General features: G+C 38.1%; 1 long non-coding RNA gene across 11 annotated transcripts; it reads left to right on the forward strand.

Annotated features, from left to right (window-relative positions):
• Nucleotides 1-372: 372 nt before the first annotated feature.
• On the forward strand, nt 373-11,754 carry LOC121900728. Of its 11 annotated transcripts, none has more exons than XR_006097035.1 (5): nt 373-1,435; nt 4,211-5,354; nt 5,457-5,962; nt 6,110-6,352; nt 11,491-11,754. It is a non-coding gene; the product is annotated as an uncharacterized LOC121900728 (long non-coding RNA). The 11 variants fall into 11 exon arrangements; XR_006097033.1 differs by lacking the exon at nt 373-1,435 and adding an exon at nt 2,725-3,587 and having other exon boundaries at nt 3,727-5,354; XR_006097034.1 differs by lacking the exon at nt 373-1,435 and adding an exon at nt 2,737-3,587.
• Nucleotides 11,755-18,311: the final 6,557 nt, after the last annotated feature.

Raw genomic sequence — 18,311 nt, forward strand, 5'->3', positions numbered from 1 at the left:
GTGGGAGATACAAAGTGTACTCATGAACATTCATAAACAGGTCCCAATCCCTAAAAGGCTTTCAGTTCTTCTCCAGCCCACTGTAACCATAGACTGTATAAAAATAACGGACATATCTGTCAAGACATCACCCATTGGTTTGTGGACTCGGCGTTTTGAGGCCTCTAGTTTGTTATTCTGACTGTCACCTTATTGGATTTTTGGAGCCAGAAGTGGTGATAAGTGGACAAGATGGTGCAGCTGACCATAACACTAGTTGCTAGCTTGGTTAGAGCAGTGCATTTACAGTCTATGGTCAGCTGTGATAATATTAATGCTAATTTTTGCTAGTGAAAAACAGGCTTAAAACCATTAAAACAAAATGTACTCACTGAAAAAACTGAACACCCAGCTCCTGAAAACACTGAAATAGCGACGCCATGGACAGCTACAGCTACAGCTATAGTCTGAATTTGGGGTTACGCCATGTTTACGTTACGTAACCAACGTTGCCACCATGGTAGCGACTTGTCAGTCAATCACAACGTGGCCATGCCCTAGAGCATACCCTACTTTATTGTCAAATTTAAATAACATGGGACTGTAACTTACAAAATGGTCATGATGTATTGAAAAAGACTTGAAACTAGCGATCAAAACCATAAACTCATTAGAAAACCGTTAACAGATGTAATAAATCAAGTGAGAAGTAGGGTCATTTTCTCATAGACTTCCATACAAATGGTTTTCTTTTTGGAGACAGTGGAGTCTCCTCCTGCTGGCGATTAGAGAGAATGCAGGTTTAAGTCACTTCTGCATTGGCTTCCCTTTTCAGTCCCAGAGCTACCCAATTGATTATAGCATTGTGTTTGATACTAATGTCACGTGGTTGTCATAAAATGCACCCACTACTATTTTTCAATGAAGTGACTTGTAAACTTCTAACCCGTATGAACAAAAGAATTACAGATTTAATAAATAACACGCAGGCTTCTTGGAATTTTATTGCTCACATATAATACAAAAACTATTACAATCAGAAACGTGTTGTAGTGCATCGGCCCAAGTCTGTGTTTCCGTTTGTGTTGTGAAAGCCCCAAATCTTCATAAAGCTTCATCCACCCATCACAAGTAATGAAAGTTAAATTTGCAAGCATTAGCAGAATAACTACAGCTAACTGTTGCCACATTACAAGCTTACATTAGTGGTTGTTGGCTGACAACGTTGTAAAACATTAACACTAATTTAGCGTTAGCTATGTTCAATCGCAAAACAAACTTACCTGAGATTTTGTCCAATTGCTGCCACTCGTCACTCTCACTGTGGGTTGTATGAATAAAACATTCATTCACAACACAAAGAAAACACTTTTTCTGAACACGGGAAGTTGTTTGAATTCACTCAGACTTGAGGATCGCCCGGACCAAAACTTGAGCATGAATGTGCTCTATCGTGGTGAGTGGGATGGTCTCTCCTTAATCTGATTGGTTATTGTGTATCTTTAAATGTAGCTGTATCTAGACTTAAAAGTCTCCTTGTGTGGCCGTCTTGTAAAATGGATGGTACTTTAACTACTTTAAATAAAAAGCTTTAGCTGAGAGAATTGTTGTTTAAAAAGACAATGTAACGTTAATGCTACACTCTCCAGTCCAGTAGGTGGCGTATTGGCAAATGCCATTAAATGTTAAGATGACATCGGCCTGTACTTTGGTGGTCATTTCACTCTGTGTAATTTAAGTTAACTGTTAGCATGTCTGGTAGTTAAGCAAGGCTGGAAATTGCACACACATTAGAGGTGACCTGAAAAGTGATGTAAAACATTGATGTACATAACGTTGTAGCAACGTTATTGTAGGCTTTTTTGCATGTTTTGAAATAATATTTTCAGAAGATCACTGATATCACGTTCCTGTAGGTAACTAACAAAGCCCACATCCACTGTGTACCAGAGACATCAGTAACGTTATGTATGTGTAATGTTAGCATGTGTTACGTGATGTGACTTAATGTGTATAAAATGGTCGATTTTTATGTTTGTCATTTAAACAATAACCAAAAAATAAATAAATAAATAAAATATTTTTTTCCCACTGTTATCCAGCAGTTGATTGTATCTTCAGAGAAATATTTGTGATCTCGCAGATATTTTTACCTCCCCGGAGTGATAAACCCAATATTTCCAGAGACTGTGCTGCTGTGATCTGCTCTTCTGATATAAAGACCGGGGGCATCAAGCTGCACTGTTGGTGGAATTATTATTATTATTTGAACATTGATATCGTATTATTGTAGGCAGGTAGAAAACATCAGTGACATCACAAAAATACCTTCTTAGGATGCAATCTGCTGCTGGATAACAGGTGAATAAATGACGTTAACATTTCACCCCCTAGTGTCTGCATAGGGAGCTCAATGTGACAGAGTAACGTAGGTAACTTAGTGCCAAGGTCACAAATGGGGAGCATTTATTTTGTCTGTGACAGCAAAATGTGTTACACAGGCAATCATAAACTCCTGTCAGTTAAACTGGCCTTTCTAAAAATTTTTAGGTTTGGTTAATTTAAAAATTGCACTATAAATGGACTTGAAGAAACTTGCTAAAGGCTAAAAACAACCTATAATGTAACACTCTTTCAAGTGACAGGCTAACTGTTCAAAAAGAACTGTTAGAAAAAAAGAAGGAAAAAAAGAACAAGAGCAACAAAAAAAAACCCCTAAAAAGAAATCAAAGAAATATTAGTAAATAACAGAAAGAAGTGCACAATATAAATAAGTAATATTTAATAAGAAAAAAAACTTTTTTTAATTTTGAAGGGGAAAACTTTCATTGTGAACTACATAATCCAGCCCGCCCCCTGTTATTACCATGTAGAGAAAGTAGTCTGTCCTTACTGAGTAAGACTTGGAGAACAGCACATACCTTATGGTTTCTGTGTAATTAAAGAATAAAATCATTTTTCATAACTTCCTGCATACCTCATTATTGTGTAATTAAAGATATACTATGTTTATTATTACATTAGTGCATTTTTTTCATCCTTGGATGACAATACAAGCCTTCCATAGGAAGAGAGAAGTAAGTTTGCCCGTTATGAGCTGCAGTGCTGGACCAACATGGCTGCTAGGAGCTAATTTTCAAAAGTATAGACCCATTTCTCAGCTTGTTCTTACTCAAATTCATACAATGAAGCAATAGACATAAACATAATAAATGTAAATTCAAGTATGGATGAAGCTTGCCTGCCTGCCTGCCAAACACATGCACAAAAAATGATTGTCACAACTGCCATGAGCAAAGTGTAAAAACATTTGATTTTATCGCACATATACATATGTATTGATTCACATGAGGAAGTTACACCATAAGTTCCGGGAAGTTACGCGGTAAATTTTGGGAAGTTACACTTTAAAACCCCGATTGTTACTCCCTTGTTCCTCATTGTCTTGTTTTCTTCTGCTGTACCGTAAAACACGGGCTGTATTATAAAGCGTTACCAACACGTCTCTATTGACCAGTCTCGGTTGGAGTGACAGCTTGACAATATTCATAGTTGGTAAACAAGGGAGGGAGTTTTGAAGTCAGAGAAGACAGAAAATCAATGTGCAGGTATGTTTACACATAACTTCCATTTTAGTAATAGCAAGAATGTTGCTTTGAACTGGTGCATGTAGATTGCTTTTGTTTAATGATCTGTGAGGGTGTAATGGGTCAAAAAATACATAATTTTATGTCATCAACCCATCAGATTCTGTGACCTGCAGTGTTGGGAGAAGTACTCACGTCTTATGAATAAGTATCAATACCACAATGTAAAAATACTCCATTACAAGTAAAAACCCTGCATTTAAAACCCTACTTAGAGTAAGTAAATTTAGCTGGTAATACTTTTATACTTTTACTTAAGTAGGATTTTAAATGCAGGATTGTTTGATGATATAATTGGCCACCCTGCATCCAACACATGCAATGACTGTCTGAGGCAGCTTGCTTAATATCTTATTCTGTCAGCATATGTCCTGCTAAGGACCTAAACACCAAGGCAGAGTGACGGGCACCTAGGCCATTCGAGATCAATATCAAGTCCAGTGGCACAGCTGCTTTGTTGGATTGGTGTCTTTATTTGACATCAATCTTCATTACATGTTTTGGACTGATTTTTGTATATGTGTCATACATGAAGTAGTAATTGTTTCTGTACTGTGCTGTCTTTCTTCACCTGTCTTTTTCAGATGTGTCCTCATGGTCACACTGTGTGGAATTGGACTTCCTAGCCCATTTTAAAGTATGGGATGCTGGTGGGGGACTTCTTGTTGGCCAGTAACATACTGCTCTCTGGCAATAACTGTGCAAAGATATCACTCCTATTCAAATTTATGAAAATGGGGAAGGTGGGGAGGTCCTCGTTCTTCAGGATCCAGGACTCCTACTGTGTGGACACTATAAAGGACCTCTGGAATGAGAAGAAAGCCAAAATCATCACCCAGCTTCAGTCTAAAGGGCCTGTTGTGGCCCTGGATTAGTTTCACACACACACACACACACACACACACACACACGCAAACTATACACCATATAAGAGAACTGTATTTGTTCCCAAGAGACAGTATTAGCAAGGCAGATTCAAGGTGATACGAAGACCTAACACAAATTTTTTTTTACAAAAACTACTTTGGCTTTTGTGGATGATTTTTGAATAGATGCTGACAATATTTTCAATTAAGTTTTTATTTGTGACATAAGAAGCGCTAGCCTGACCTATGGCTGCTCAGTGTTGTTTCATGCAGTTGGAGCAGCTTAAAATGACAGGTTTTGCTCATTATTGAACAGTGTAGTTACCATTTTTGCTCTCTTTTTGTTCTCATTTTTATTCAAAGGATTGAATGGATGGACAGATGGATGGATGGACAGTCCTGGATACTGTGCACAATAGTGCACATACGCTGCCATGGACAATGAATCCAAACAGATCATCTGCATGGTCAACATTGACAAGCGGGAGACACTGAGGATCTCCATTGTCATGGAGAAGGAGTGCTTCATGGATACCTTTGAGACACTCTGTCAAGAGCTGAATGTAACAGAAATTTGCACAGATGCTCATACCCAAATATCAGCCCTGCTCAGTTAGAGTAGTTATTGTAGTTTTCTTTAAGGGTTGGTGCAGCAATGTAACCTTCTACATAAAGTCCCAGACCACATTCATCACTTACATCATTATGACTAGACACTGTTTTGGATTATTACATAGCATACATAAGTGTTCCATGACTTGTTTTTGTCCTCCCGACAAAGGGACATACAAAGACTGTTGAGTCCCCCACATCCTGGACATCTGGCATGGGTCCAAAGGCTTGGGCAGAAAAAAATCATGCAGTAAGTTCATCATCTCTTGATGGAGAGAGGGATGGAGCTGGATTTTTTAAAATCATCTACATCAGTGTACATACACAGTTACATTTCTAACTTTTTCCTCAGGACATGTGGCTTGGATTCATATCCCGTATCACAGGAGAACATGTGAACATGTGAACTTGTTGACTGTCACCATGGCCCCTTGGTGGAGAGCAGAGAGAAGGAGTGGATCCACAAGGGTTCCAGGGCACAGCAGAGACTGACAACTTATTCTTGACGCACGCTGGCTAAAGACCATGCACAAGTATCTATGTTTCAAGTATATCAGCATAGGTTGCTATATTCAACTAACTGTTTTCTCCTATACAAATATTATACTGTAATTCAGAATTGATGCTGCTATGTCTTGAATTGTATTACCAGAACATAAAGCAATTGTATATTATTTTCACTGTGGATCTGTAGTTGTTGCACAATCACATAAGTTCCACAATCACATACTCAGCAAGCAAACGCTGGCTGGCCTGGACTACAATGATCACATCCACAGACCAGCCAAGAGAAAAGCTATGGATGGATGAACTTATAGGTGCTGAGTCAAGACAGAGCCACTAATATGCCAAATATAGGTACAATGTTTTGTTTTTGTAACAAGTACAAAATGCATGGTGCTGATTTAGTGTGATGATGGCATTTTATGTGGAAATGCAAACTACTGTGCAATGTAAGGTAATATGAATGTTTCACTAAGCTTAAACTCCTTTCTCTTATGACAGGTAAGGCAAAGTGTACAATAAGAAGTCCAGGAAGTGGAACTTGTACACACTGAAGGTGGAGAAGGACTACAGCTACATTGCAGACATCCAGAGCGCTTCTGTGGTGATGGTTGTTTGCAACTGAGAGAATGCTACGGATCAGAACCAGGAGGCCTGACAATCCCTGTCAACATGGGGTTCTCTCTGGTGTTCCTGCCCCAAATACCCAGGAGCTGTTGCAGATGCAAGTCAGTAGAGGGCTAGGTGAGTTAGCTTACGATATTGTAGCTTGAACATGAAGTGGTAACATATTTATATGCAAAAGCAACTTTAAAATCCATATGGCTCCATTATAAGTAATTCCAATGTAGATTGTAGATATTAATGCCAGGTTCCACATACCATCATCAGGTCTGTTTTGAAAGATTCTGAACCTCAACACTACTTATGATGATCTACAATAGTTATCTAAACAAAGCCATGGCACAACAAAATTAAACATGTGGCTTTTATCGCCAAACACAGACATTGTAACAAATCACTGATACAATTGTGAAACTATGCAAATGACTCTGAAAGTGAAATTTCGCTAACTCTAAAATAACTAGAATTGCTAACCATCAAATGAAAGTAAATGGAAAAATTAATGTCCAAGTTTGATATAACAGAGGCCTATGTCTATTTCTGGCCAATCTAAAATATAGTCAAATAATACTCACTTCCGACAGTAGGTTGAAAACTGTTATGACGGTGCATAAAATGCAGCCAAAGTTGTAGTGTTATCATTCTTTGACAGTAACGTGGTGGCCTTTGAAATGCAATAATTACTGTCAGATATGTAATTGTGATATTCTGTCTAAAGGATAATCACTGCCAAAACAGTAGAAGATTACCACAGCGCCCATATGATGCCACATGCACAGGCTGACCTGTCAGCCAACACTGACTTGTGTTTATAATGTAGGACACATTGGGATCTTGTCTTTAATTTCAAATTGAGGAGGTGAGTGAATTCCAAAGAGACATGGAGAGTTGCCTCACCTCTGGACCCCCAAACTGACCTCTTTGCCGAGTGGGGATCTGACAACATGATACTGACCAAAGTTAAACACTGTGACAAAATGAAGATTGAACAGACCATTTCTGACCAATAACTAAATTATGTCCTAAACTAAAAGCATAAATGACCTTTGGGGTCATTTGAACCAGGAGAAAGGACTGATAACTCAACACACATGCACAGAAAACTCTTTTTGGCCTCCTTGCCCACACATACTAGAGTCATCAACTCTAACTCACATTCTTGAAGGACATTCATTGAGCTTCTCTGCAAATCTGAGCTAAAGCTGAATTTCATGTGAATTAAATGTCTAATCATTATGTAAATTGTGTAATCTTGTCATGGAAATACATAAAGAATGGTATAATTTTGATAGTTGTGTGTTTACCTATTGAGGAGATATTAATATTCGATTTTATTCCATTTTTACTACATGTGACAACACTGGCCTATAGTAATAAGATTAGAATTTCAAATTGAATTTTCTTATGTTAAGAGTTAATGAATGTTTATATGGTAAATATGCAATGGTATTTTTAAAAACACCCAAGTATTTAACTTTTGATCTATTAACCTTTATAGACAATCATATTTTAATAGTTAAATTAGATAGGTACTTGTATTACAAGAATGAAGTTACTGAAGTTATAGGAATGTAAAATGTGTGTGTGTGTGTGAAGAATTGAGGTTGAATATTTTCTTTTATTAGGTAATAATAGTCATATTGAATGTTTTATATTATGAGTTATGTTGAATTTATATTTGAAATTATGTTTCTGAAAGTTTAGTCACATAATTGTTGCTTTAACTTTATTTCATTAACTATAGTGTTAACTTTTATTTCAGTGTAGATGGTTTGAGAAGCTTGAATCAGTGAAGGCTGAATGTCTAAACATCACAAGAAGTGTTAATATGCATGTTAATGTTTGGTATGTTGGTAGGAAGGATTGAATTATTGTCAAATGAATGTATGATGTTGAAAAGTTTTCCTGAACTGGTTTTACAATAGACGATTTACAATGTGACATTAAGTATCCGGACAATAGTGACTCTGAAGTGTGAATTTGCATTTAAAACTCAAAACTTAATTCCCTGGTGTGAGAAAAATAATTCTCCTCAAGTGTATGTGTATTTCAATATTTTATTGAAGTTGAGTTTCTTTTTATTTTATTTGTAACATTAAATCTCGTGTTCCCACGTATAGTATCTCATTTCTGAAGTTTACGCTGCTACTGAATAAAGAGTTGAGTGTACTCAGATTAAACTTTATTCGCTATTAAACTAAGATTACAAGAAGCGAAAGCCTGAATCCTCAACTCAACTGAAACATTACTTTGAAGAAGATAGCAGCGCTTAAACTGTATCTTGGCCTGCTTGATGAGAGCAGCACAGCCCACTGTGAGTTAAGCTGACAGAGAGTCTTTCACAGCAGCCTGAAACACAGTTTGACTCCTCTTCACCGGTGGTTCAACACCGCTGACTGCATACAGACTTGCTCACAGCCCATGGCTCGATCTGGGTTTTGCAACTACTAAGTATGACTAGTTCACTACAGCTCAAAACAATGCCGGACCTACCGAGACAAAATCTCTGCAGCAACGTCAACAGTAAGGCATAACATGGCTCTATGATCTGCAGCTTCAGTAACGCTAGCGGACATTTGCTGACAGAAAGCTACATTACTGTTCTATTTTGGGTACATACAACAGCCCATTTGGAAAACTGTGTTGCCTTACAAAAACAGTAAACTAACTGCAAGCTAAATACCCAACACATTAAATGTTTACCATTAATATCTACAGCATCCTCATCCTCATCCTCATCCTTTTATAGGTGCAAAATATAGGGAAGAACGGGGTAAATAGAGCCAGTGGGTAAAATGAGCCACCCCCTTTATCTGTGTAACCATAAGCAAAAGTAATTATGTGATCACAAATTAAGAAAGTATAGTTCACATTACTCAATCCATCTTGGACTCAAGCACATGGAGAGAGTGGTCAGCAAAACAGAACAAAAAAAAAGATTTTTGTCATGCCAAGTGAATTCATCATGTTACTAAAGTTATCAGTCTTGTATCTTAATTAAAAAATATACATTTTGGACATTATTACATGTTAATTTAAGTCAGTGTAAGCTACAAAACAATGTCATAAACTTAGCATAACTGTGGATCTGAACCACTGTATGAAACAGTTTTGTCAAAATGGAGGTTGTGGGGTAAAACGTGCCAGTGATGTGGGGGCAAGTTGAGTCAATGGCTCAATTTACCCCCAAAAATTATTTTCTGATATTCTAGAGACTAGAGTTTATGTTAATGTTTGATCACTGTTACAAGTGTTACAATGTTGATGAATAAATACCTAATTGTTGACTAATGTTAAATTTAAGCCACACACAAACATGCTGTACATACAGACGGGTGACAAATTAAAGGAAAAGCCGACATAAAGTGTCGTAGCAAGGTGTTGGACCACCAGAACAGCATCAATACACCTTGGCATTACAAGTCTCTGAACTCTTCTAGAGGGATGAACACCATTCATCCAGAAGATATTCCCTCATTTGGTGTTTTGATGATGGTGGTGGAGAGCGCTGTCTAACATATAGATTCAAAATCTCCCATAGGTGTTCAAATAGGTTGAGATATGGTGACTGTGAAGGCCATAGAATATGATTCACATCATTTTCATACTCATCAAACCATTCAGTGACCCCTCTCTGCTTCCTGTGTGAAAATGTTCCTAACAAGTACTATCAAAGCTGAGGTGTGGGACTCAGTCACTGTAACTTTAGAGGGAATTTCCAGGGAGGAAAGGCAGATAAGGATTTGGCCTTCAACTCTTCATTGTCAGCAGAGACAGAAAGAAACTCCCTACAGATACGGTGAATTAATTAAAAATAGCTGTTAGGGTGATGAATATGGGATGATTGTGATGCATGTGGCTGTACATGCAAGTACCAACACTGAACTTCATTCAATATCTCTTCAGCCTAGCAAACTGGGAGATTTGGACTTGCAAATATGTATTCTGGATATTGCAATAAAACTCTGAAAGACAACTTGCTCTCTGTGAATACATCTTAAATTTCCACTACAGTCATCCTGGAAGAAACAACTCCCATTGAGGTAGAAATGTTTGATCATAGGATAAAGGTGATGACTCACAACGACTCTGTATTGATTAGCAGTGATCCTTCCCTCTAAGGGGACAAGTGGACCCAAACAATGCCAGCAAAATGCCCCCCACAGCATAAGAGAGCCCCCAGATCCCCTCACTGTAGGGGTCAAGCATTCAGACCTGGATCAGTTTTTCCTTTAATTTGTCTGTATACACAAAAGCACATTTACACACATATTCTTTCTGTGGCTAACACACAAAGATCACAGTTTAATCTTTACTGAAAGTGTTTAGGTAACATGTTGAACAACAGGACACAGACATATAATTTTACTGACAAGTAGTTTTTGCCTTTGTTAAATTGATGGCATTAATAAAGTTCAAAATTATCTCAAATTTGTTTGATTTTGTGTAATTTTTATATCAGTATTTAATGGTAACACTATTCACACATAGAGCGCTCAATTTACCCCATCCCCATGCTCATTTTACCCCTACCTTGGGGTAAGTTGTTCCATAGGACAAACTTTTTTTGATGGGTCATTGTTCTAAAACCATAATAATTAGATAACTTGTTTTAATTTCCATGGGTACACAACAACCTGAGGTATATATATTAACTATTATTTGAAACAAACACACTTTCATTTTGCAGTAAAAAGTGGCTCATTTTACCCCGTTCTCCCCTATGTGTGCACAAAACTTTTTCACACATGCATGAAATATTTCTACAGCTGCAAAACTTTTTAACTATTACACATTCACAAACCATTTCACAAGCTCAGTATATTTATGACCATTATTTGATTCCATACACCATCAGCACTTCCTTCACTAGGAAGACCAGCTAGACTGATAGTGGACTAGTAGCGTGTTATATCTCCCTGCTGATAGCCAAATTTGGACAGCCATTCACAATCGCAGAGAAGTTGGTGCTCTCTGCCATCTGTGTCATCTCTACCATGATGGAGCACAATCCCACACAGGTGCTGAAATCCATCCCACTCAGCAATGACACCGTGGCACACAGGATAAATGAAATGGGCACTGATACAGATGAGCAGCTGTGTGCCATCCTCTCCACTCAGCCATCAGCTGGATGAGAAAACCATCTCTGACAACAATCCTCTGCTGATGGCCTATGTCCGCTATAAGGCCTCCAACAGTCAGGAGATGGCTGATTAATTTTTGTTTTCCAATTTTGTTTTGTTTTTGTTTGGCAGCATCATGGAGGTCCTGGAGGAGGTTGATACAGCTCTCAGGGAAAAGGTGTCATCCAGCTGCTGCGACATCATGTGCCTCGCAGACTTTTTGAAAAGATGAACAAAGACACACTGAAGCTTCAAGGAAATGGATTCACTCTGGTCCAGTGCGAGGCAGTCATCCACAGCCTCACCTCCAGAAGCAGGAGGCAGTTTGCTCATTTCCCTCAGACCAAGGCGATCTACTGTTTTTCAGAAACAACTTTAAATAAATATATCATAATAGGCCTGCTATTATTATAACTGATATATTTTAGTTCTATGAATACATTGTGATGTAATGATTATTATATTGACTTGTCTCAAAATATAGGCCCAGATATGCATTATAAATATAAACAAACATTTATTAGTTGACTAATTTGCAATAAAATAACCACTTCAAAATCAAATAGTCTATAAGTCTGCACCAAGAACACTTTGCTGGTTATATTCATTGCAGGTGTCTGAGGCTCTTAACGATGACCACCTCCTCATTTACACCGACCACCTGAGGATGGTCAAGGCTGACATGGAGATCTGCTTCAGGGAACTCCTGAACCTTGATGTTCCTGTCTGGTGGTGTAGCCCTTTCAGGTGAACGTGACCGAATGCAAGCCTGCTATCCAGGAGCATCTTGTCGACATCCAGAGCGACAACAAGGCCCAGGCTACTTTCCGCAACTCTGGCTGGGGAAGTACATGGGTCAAATATGCCCAGCATTACCTGCCTCTCTGGGAGAAGACCACGCTGCTTCTTTTTGCTTTACCAACAACGTATCTCATTGAGCAGGGATTCAGCCAGGTCCTCCACATGCAGTTCAAGTACCGCAATCACTTGGAGTTCATGTCCTTAGGCACACTATGGCTGAAACTAACTTCTCTGCAACCTGCAGTCAAGAAACATTATATAGATATTCCAACTGTCCAGTTAAATCAAATCTGTTATCTGGCATTCAATGACGTGCTTTTTTACACAGAAAAATCATCAACATTAATATTCAGGGTAGACAATTAGCCTACATTTTAATTGATTAAGGGACATGGGTGAGGGATAGGAGAGCACTGGCCCAAAAAAGATTGAGAATAACTGCACATGTAGAAATACAGAACGGCTAGTGGATAGATGGATAGTGGCGGGGTTGTTCTGTTGAAGCGTGTTTAGTTTAATAATAGTAACACGTGTTTTTATTGTGTGAGGGGTGGATTAAACCTGACTAAACACAAATATTTACTGGTGATTGTGAGTGTCTCCCAGTAGCTACAAGCTGCAAGTTGCAAATGCAACATACAGAAGCATCCAGTTCAAAAAGCACTAAAAACACTCATTCCAAACCCCAAACAAAAAGCCACATCAGTCAGCAATGAAGTGACAGTTCATTCAAAGCTTAGTACCTGAGAGTTTGCACTTTGACCACATTTTTCAATTGAATCTCAGAGTCAAGTAATGCTGAATGTCATTTAATCAGCATTACTTGATATCTTGGCTCGTTGGCAACACTAAACAGAGTATAAGTTACACAATAGGTGAATATCATCTTTATATTTAGGTCTCTGCCAAGGAGCCAATTTAAACCCTTAAAGAAAGCTTGCATTGACATAACTATTACATTGGCCCTTATCTCAGAAATCTGTTGGGAAACACTGAGGGACATGCAGGAGGCTGAAACAGACAGTAAGTGGAAAAACAACACACATTCACTCAAACTTTCCACATCATTCAGTGTTAAGCTGTACACCATTGTTAATAATGATGACTATTAAAGGAAAAACATAGTATTTAAGTCACCAAGCATCGCAGAGATAATGAGCATCGCAGAGATGATGAGGTGGAAGAGGAAGCGTTAAGAGAGAGTGAGAGAAATCAAGACATGCAGAGCTCAGACAGCGAAAGAGAAATGAGAATGCCTGAGTTATCACAAGTTATCTCCAGTTCAGATGGTCCACATGGTATGAACATTGTTACTACATGTTACTTCAATATTTTACATCTGAATAAGAAACACAAATCACACAAATAGATATTTCCCAAAATGATGCATTCAAGAGACATGGCTTAGCCTCAGTCTAATGAATATATTATTCAATTTAAAAATTATGTTTGCTTTAAACAAGTATCTAGTAAGTGACTGCTCCAAAGTATATTATTAGGAGTTAATAAACTGTCTAATCAGCATATATACAGTATTTCTGCCCTTAAGTCTCCATGCCACCCTCTTGGCACCCCATGAATGTTTCTCTAGATCCACCCCTGGTTACTCTTGCCAGGATCTGGAAGCTGAGCCACTGCCTGGGTCAGTGGAGGCTGGTCCATAGAGGTAGAGGAGGTTGCTGCTCCTCTATTTTTTGAGAGGCAAGAGGGAGATCAAAATAAAATATTAATAAACCATTGAAATAAACCATTACCAAATCTCAGTATTATTTATAAAATGTTTTTTCTCTCTTCTTTGGAAAAAATCCATCATTGAAATTCTGGTTAAAGTGCTTCAACAGCGACACCTGCAGGGCAGGAGGAGAAAGAGCAGTGTGTGTGAAGTGGTGGTGGAGAGTGGGGGGCAGAGGAGGACGGTTGCCTGCTGTCCTCCTTAGGGCAGGATCTCTTACATCGATTTAATCAAGCAGCAACCTCCGGGGCTGAAAAATGAAGCCAATGCGGAAGTGCCAAAAACTGCAGTTCCTTGAATGGCCACTTGAAGCTGGCTCCAAAGGCGAGTCAATCCACATAGACCCCCATGTTAAAATGCCCAACTTTACAGCAGAAATAAACACGTTTACAGCCTGGTACAAAAAACGGTTTCAGTCTCTATAGCTAATGTTCCCTTTTGGGATTTGGAATTGATCCCGTTTTTAATTGAGTGGTTGTTCAGTCACCTGTTGATGTTGTGTGATTAGTGAATGAGTGTGCAGGAGGTCTGGCTGCTTGTTGTTACTTTTTCTTCAGTTCGTTTTAAGCTGAGCTGTATATTGAGTAATAAGCTTAAAGTAACTAGAATAATAAGTGTTAACATGTCAGCTTTGTAGATTATATTTTGTATGTCATGCACGTAGATAAGAGTGTGTAAGTCATGTATTTGATACATGCATTAATACTTTTTGATCTGTGAATGTTTTTAGTGTTCAATTTCTCTAGTATTCAGCACTGATCTGAACCTGTATCACATTATAAGCTTTGTGGTACTTCATATGATTCTGTATACTAAAAAAATACATAGACACGTGTAAATCATGTGATATGTTGTTTGTTTTTGATGAGAACATAAATCTGTTGTCACAATAGAACAATACTATAAATATGAAGTTAACTTTTTTGGTAAAATGACACATCTGAATCACTCCACAGCTAAAATGAGCACTTCTTTGTTTAGAAACAATATGTCTTTAAAGAAGCAGCCTTTTCACCACTCCGAGGTTTTTGTTTTTGAAAGCAAATTGTTTTATTGGCATATAAAATTGCCCCCCACCACTCCAATTTCATCAGGTGGGAGACAATGATATGGTTTGATGCAGCTTGTTGTAAGATTCCATGTTGGTTTTCCTCCTGTCCTCCCCAATTTTTTGAGTCACCAGCCGCCACTGCCTGGGTATGATTCCAGATCCGTCTGGCAAGGTGCAGGACCTCCTCCTGCAAAATATAGGCTTCCAAACGTGGCAGCATGATGTTGCCCACAGCACTTTTTTCCACATCTGTGGGCATTTCTCTGCACTTCTGGCAGACACACCAAGTGGGTTGATGTGTAACGGGAGGGCCCAGTGGAGGAGCATCTGCTGATGTCAAGTAGAGAATATCAAACATCAGGCTTGGGTCACATCTCAGACAGAGCTCCAGCACTTGATGTGATGGTTCCAAGCTCAGTCCTGTAAAACAATAGATCATCAACATTATAAGATATTTTTATTGAACAGAGCTTTATTTTCCTCTAAGAGGACTTGTGTGTCCATTGTATATGCCAGGTCAACATATATACACAGAGAGGCCACTGACCATCATATCCACAGACTAAGATAACGAGTTGTAGTTATTGGTGGTGTTGATGTCATAAAAATATCAAAAGTAATGTCCTGCTATACATACGTGCTCATTAACAATCCTCTGAGCTTGCAAATCCTCAACTCGATGTGCGTCAGTGTGTCACTGATGGCCACAGAAAAAATTGCCAGGTAGCTAGGTAGGTACTGCAGCTGTTTCATTATCAAACATTATGGATGAAATGCACTGAAAATTCAAAGTAAACATTCAGAACAATCTTTGACTGTGTAACGTTAGTATCACTTCTTAATGTTTTTAGCTTTGCCTGATATCTAACGTTACAACAGCCAGCTGTTGCTAACAGTTAGCTAGCCAGCAATAAGTTACTGTACAAACTCAATTTTCAATAAAATCTCACAATACTAAGATGCTAGCATGACAGCTGAGTACTAACAATTGCCATGTTAGTTGTTTACGTTCATTGTAATAATGTAGGGGTTTTCTTACATGTGAATGAGACATGAGGTTGTTGGAAACAGTGCACTGCTACTCTACACTCTCACTTGTGGATGCGTCCTTTAACATTAGTCAGGCAGTGCTGTGGATGGAGGCCTGAAGGGAGTGGGTTGGAATTTTTCATTTGGATATTTTCAAAATCTAGCTTCCTCTTGCTAGTTTCTCCAACATTACCTACCCCAGCTTTAAAGCAAAAGGGGGGCATACCTAACACAGTACTGAAATATTCTAAAAATGCATGTACATTTTTCAAAGATTCAACTTTTCACTCAAATTGTTAAGCTGATATCATCATTTGTATGAAATAAATTTACATTCATACAAACAAATGCAAAATAAAAGTATCTTGACTAGTGGTCTCAGACTTCCAAACCCACTGTCTTCATTAGTATAAGGAGCTTAAATAGGAACTCCACACTACACTTTTTTTGTGTGTTTTGTACACATCACATAGATTCTTGTTGGTATATTATATTAATACAGGTATGTTTATTTTTTCAAAATACACACATTGTATTGTGTGTAAAATCACCTGCTCAAGATGTATGTGTCTGCTTGGATTAAATATGCTGGGAGGGAGGGTTCCAGCAGAATTTGAGGGTGTCCATCTTCATTCAAGTATGACTGAATATGTTGGCCAATAGAAATGCTGCTGCACTGTGTTTGGAAATGGGAAAGTGATCAGTGAGTTTAATCACCATTTTTAGTACATTATCACACTGCCAGACTACAAACTGTAGCTTCACTTTTATACTTTTATACTTATACTTTTTACAGTTTGTAATAATTTCACAAATCCTTTTTTGAAGGAAATGTGACCACACCTTTAAACTACATTTTCTAGTTGAACAATGTGTAGAAATGACGAAGTGCAACTGATGTATTTAATCTTTAATTTTAACATGTGAATGTGTGTGTATACCTGTGTATATCAGACACTGAGGCCTGTAGTTTTTATGGGGATGGGTTCTGTCAGAAAGACCAGCGGTGGCTTGTGCAAAGCCAGCAGTAACGTGACTGCAAAGGTGGAGCTAATTAAAAATAATGAGCAGTGTGGTCTGTCCCTCTACTATTACTACTGATATCACGAACCTCATCAAAGTTTAACAGAACTTTACTGAGGTTAATCAGCCTCCAGACAAACAAATCATATTTACTTGAAGTCCTGATGGCATGTGGCTAACAGTGTCTGTCATCTGGCAGGTGCATGTGAATGTGTTATTGAATAGGACTGAATAAATATGAAAAAATATTAAAGTGGGAAACACTATCCACAGGTGGTGACTCATTGAAAAAAATATCTGGAGCATTATCACATACTTTGTTTAATTCAGGGCCTGTATAGTGGACTTAGCTGGTAGATTTAGTGAGAGGTAGTTTACTTTACAATCTTTAATTTAATTTTTATGGTGTCTATAATATTTTAAATTGTTCAAATGACATTTCTCTTTCAGTTGTTTAGAGTCAATACATTGTGACTTAGCCAGAAGCCCAAATGTGAAAGCAAGCAGTAAAATTACAAATGTTTGTCTGAGATATTGTTTTATAATGTATATGAAACAGAGTTTACTTCTGAAGCAAGATGAAACTTGAATAATAAACAGTCTTGAAGGAGTTGATTAAATGGAAGCAGTAGTTGTTAATTGTCAGTAGTCACATGGTGGCAGCAAGAGTTAAAAGAGAAGAAATGATTAAATTCAACCAACCAAAACATTTCTCTTGCAGGGACTTTTGTTGCTTGGCTGCTAAGATGTGCTTCATTATCACACTATTACAGCCTAGCAGACTGGTGTCATACATAAGTAGAAAAGGCATAGGATCACAGTGATGGAGTTGGTGTGGGAGAGAACAATCAAAGTTGATGCAAGAAGAAATCACTGAGGGGTCGGAGGTGTGACTGATACATTAGTCAATGCACATTTAAAGAATAAATGTTCACACACGTGCAAACATGGAATGATAAATGATGAATCGTGATGTCTTCTGTGGCTCTGGAGAAGTTTGGTCCAGCTAACCTCATCCGAGTAATCTGGTGAGCTTGAAAACTAGTGATTCATAAAACGTCTGCATTACAAACTAGGGGTGTGCAGTTTAAAAAACGTGCCCTTTTAACAGACATGGAGGGTCTAATAAAAAAGATGCTATTGAGTTGCATTATGGAAAATGTGGGATCCAGGTTTTTTGTCTCTTGACCCATTCTTTGGACTAAAAGCCAGGATATCCTCTGCTGCTTCAATTTTTTACTATTTTTTGTTTAATTTGTCCCCCAACTTTAATATTTAGTTAGTTAGCCTGCTGCTAACACATCTTTTAGCCCCACA

The sequence above is a fragment of the Thunnus maccoyii genome, chromosome 7 (assembly GCF_910596095.1).
Source record: "Thunnus maccoyii chromosome 7, fThuMac1.1, whole genome shotgun sequence".
In the NCBI taxonomy this organism is placed as follows: Eukaryota; Metazoa; Chordata; class Actinopteri; order Scombriformes; family Scombridae; genus Thunnus; species Thunnus maccoyii.